A 3,997-nucleotide genomic window follows, 5' to 3' on the forward strand; every position below is an offset into this window, starting at 1 on the left:
AGTACTACAGCTGAATTTGTCTTAAAAATCTCTCTAAACTTAAAACTGTTCACAGGAGGAAAAAATAAAGTGGTTGATTGCATTTCACTTGCAGGAAAAAACGTAGCAGGAACACACACAGAGAATATTTGGTATTCACCCACCATTTTTATTACAGGATTTTGATGTTGCTTCCAAAGGTAGTGGTAGACACATCTGAATCCTCAGAGGTGGAGCTCAAGAAAGACAAGATATTATTCAGAAAAGATGAAGCTTTTGTCATTTGGGATAAAACCTTATGTTCCTTAAACTAAGAAATCATGTTACATTTTTAAATAATGTAAAAGGTCTTTGTTAGACCTTAAGATGTTTTGGAGTGAACATATTTTTTCAGTACTTAATCTGTTCTGCCATTTATTTTGCCATTACTACATTTTTCAGGAGTCAAAATTTTGCATTTCCTTATGTTCATGCTGAGTAAGAAACTATCTGAAATGCAGGATTCCCACTGATGTCAGTGGGAATGGGACTTATCACTGCATGCATTCGTGCTGTGAGTCATGCTAGCATAACTGTCAGATGATTACATTTCCTTTAAGCTTGGCTTTTTAATTTACTATAATTATTAGGATAAAAGGATCGTAGGATCATTCAGGCAGGAAAGGATCTTGGGAGGTCTCTAGTCCAGTCAACTTGAAGTAGCTTCAGCTTTGAGGTCAGACCAGATTTCTCAGGGTTTTAACCAACTGAGTCTTGAAAACTTCTGACGATGTAAACTGTGCAACCACTCTGGGCAACCCCTCTGGGTAAAAGATGACAGGTGGAGGAAAGGTGTTGGGTTTTTTGTTTTGTTTCTCACTGCCCAAATGTATTTGGATTGTCAGTAAATTAAATTATTTTTCCTCAATTCAAGTCTGTTTTGCCTGTGACAGTAGCTGGTAAGCAATCATCCTGTCTTTATTTTCACCAAACAAGCTTTCCCATCCTATTTATTGCTTTTTGTTGAGGAGGGGGACTGACCGAGAGGTGGGTGTCTGGCTGCAGGCCAAAGCTAACCCACTGTGCCAATACAGACCACTCTGATACTTCATTCGTTCCCAGCCTTCACATTGAGTTGACCTATTCACCACCACCCCCTGAGTCTGATCATCCAGCCAGGTTTTTATCCATCTTAATATGTATATAACATCCTAATGTGCTAATTATTTCAATACTATTCTTAAACTTTTTAAAATACTACCTATTTATATTTTATGGCCTTTATTTTACTTGATAGTGGACTTCATATATTTTACATAATATTCAGTAGTTCACAAACATCAACTGCTGCCTGAAACAGTGTAGAGATTCATAAACATATGAAACCTTGTCTGGATTACAGATAGAGATTGAGCCAGAGACATATCGAGCCAGAGACATATCAAGCCAGGAAAAAATGCTCAACTATTATCCGGAAGAAACTAATCTCTTTTATGGATGAAATCAGGTAAGGATACACTTTGGCCCTTACAGTAGCCCATCAACACTTTACATGAGCACATCCAAACTATTATTTTGTGAAATTTTAACATAAATCAGCGTTAAATGCAGCGCTTAAGCCAGCGGTTTTGTGACAAATACATTTTAGAGTTTTCCAAAGTCCAATCCACTTCAGATTTAAGAAGGCTAAAATTTGATGTTGACCCCTTCTGCAAGTAAATGGCGAGTTGAGGAAATTGTCTGAATTGCTAGAAGTTAAGGGCATGGGTAGCAGTGTTTCACGACATGTGTGTTTCACAAGATGTGTGTGTTAACTCTGGGAGATTACAGGTAGGAAGGCAGCCAAGAGGATTTATTGATACAATAGATACTTATATCTAATTTATATCTTGCAAAGAATTGAATGACTCAAACCTAGCTCTGTAAGTAGCTTATTTATAAAACCACATGGCACAAATAAGGTGGCAATTTCTTTCTTTTCCATACTTACTGTTTGTTTGTTACACTCAGATACTGTGCACAGTGGTGAATCTTCACTGCAGAAATTTTCTCTTGCCTGGCTAAAAGTGGTGGCGTACTCCCTGCCCTTGCCATCCTGGCCTTTATTTCAGTAACCCTGCACAGGTGATAACCACCACTGGAAGTTGTGATGGCTGCATCTGATTGTCATGGCTGTATATGACTCAAAGTTGATTCAGGTGAGACAGATAAAGATGCAATAGCCAAGGGCTAATTTGAACAATGCACCCAGCTACCAGGGCTGGTCAGGGTCCGACTCAAGACAAGTTTGAAAGAAACTGACCTCAGTAGTCAGTGGGCGAATAGGACTGCAAGTCAATTATCTTACTCCATAAATAGTGGATGACCCAGGGCCCACTGAGCTCTATTCCTGCATGTCAGGATGTCCCTTTCAGTAGGGACATCTTCTGAGGTTATTCCTTAAGGCTGAGAGATTCCTTGCTGCAACAGATTCTTGGTAAGTGATTTAGCATGCTAAACTTTGAAACATTAGCTAAGTGGTATAAAGGATTGATTGTGCACATATAATCCTTTAGATATAAATCATTGACCAAGCCTGAGACTAAGTCTGGATCCATCTGCACATGAAATCCCCTCTGAGAAGGAGTTTAGAAAGCAAAGGGATTGTTTCTGAACCTCATGATTCAATGGGAGGGTCTCACTGACAGTTTTGTCTGACCCTGTCCTCTCTGCAGTAAATAAAGTGTATCTTGCTATTGGATCTTCTTAAACCACTGTCACATTTACTGTGAAACTTTGTTAAATTGCTGTTTTGTACCAATAAATTATTGCTGCTTCTCTCTTATGTATGCGTAAAGATGAAGTGCGTCAGTCTGTCTGCAACACTGAAGAGCTGCCAATATTTCCAAGTTCAGCATATTACAGTATCCTTCACCCTCCCATCTCCTTTAAGTCCTCTCAATCAGCTGTAGACTTTCATTACGAAGCAAAGACCAATTTATTTAATTTCTCTCATGCTTCACTTGATTTAAATTCATTTTTCTAATACCTTTACATTCCAGTAACTTTTATTCCTTGCCTGGAATTTAGAAAGAATTTAGATCCCAGCGAACAGGAAAATGCAGTCAGTATGGAATGTTTAATACATAAATATGATATAAATGCTGGAGCATTTTTGTTTGTAACATTTTGGTTGCATTGAGGTAGTAATTATAAAAATCTAATTTTGTAAGAAATGGTAAACTATGCTCTGTCACATCCAATTAGTTACACAAGCAGCTTTCAAATGTAGTGCACTGATCACTGCAAAAAGCTGTATTTGCATCTCAGCTGCAAGGGGCTCAGACCAGAGTAGAATATTCTGTAGGTTTTGAGGGCATTCAGACAGTCTTTGGGACAGCTGCTTTGTATTCATAAGCCAATGTCAATGGCCCCAGAAGAGCTGAAACCAATCTCTTATGTCTGAGAAAAAAGGAGAAAAAAACCCCCCAAAAGTGGGCTAGAACAGTGGTTAGGGTATAACAGTCTGTCAGTTTTATTCCTGCCAGCTGAATGTCAAATGCCTGAAGGATTTAGAGAACAGCAGCCTTAGTTTTGCACCTCACTTTCCTATCTGTGTAATTAGGATGTTAATTATATTTCTGTTAATCTCAGGAGGGTGTGGGCTATTGAAGGCTGCAGCCTCAAAAGGAAATAGGTATGTCAGCATTGCCGTGTTTGAGGTCTGGAAAACAGTTCAAATGCAGAAATTGATATCTAGGCTCAGGAAAAATTAGCCTATTCCTTGTTTGGGCTATGGCTCCTGGTCTTCTGTGTATGCCCCATCTGCACGCCTACGTGATGCTTGAGCTGAGACCTGTGCGCACACCATTTCCTGGCTGAGCAGGCTGGAAGGGAAGTGTGATGCATTTCAGCATCTTCTGGTTTTGAATAGCCAAGAGGTCAAGACTGCAGTACCAGTGTAGACTTAGACACCTCTGAGTAGGATTCATGTGGGTAGGTATGTAAATGTGTAAGTATCCTATGGTGTTCTTTTCCCTCTAAACGTTTAGCAACACTG

Source organism: Falco cherrug, chromosome 5, assembly GCF_023634085.1.
Source record: "Falco cherrug isolate bFalChe1 chromosome 5, bFalChe1.pri, whole genome shotgun sequence".
In the NCBI taxonomy this organism is placed as follows: Eukaryota; Metazoa; Chordata; class Aves; order Falconiformes; family Falconidae; genus Falco; species Falco cherrug.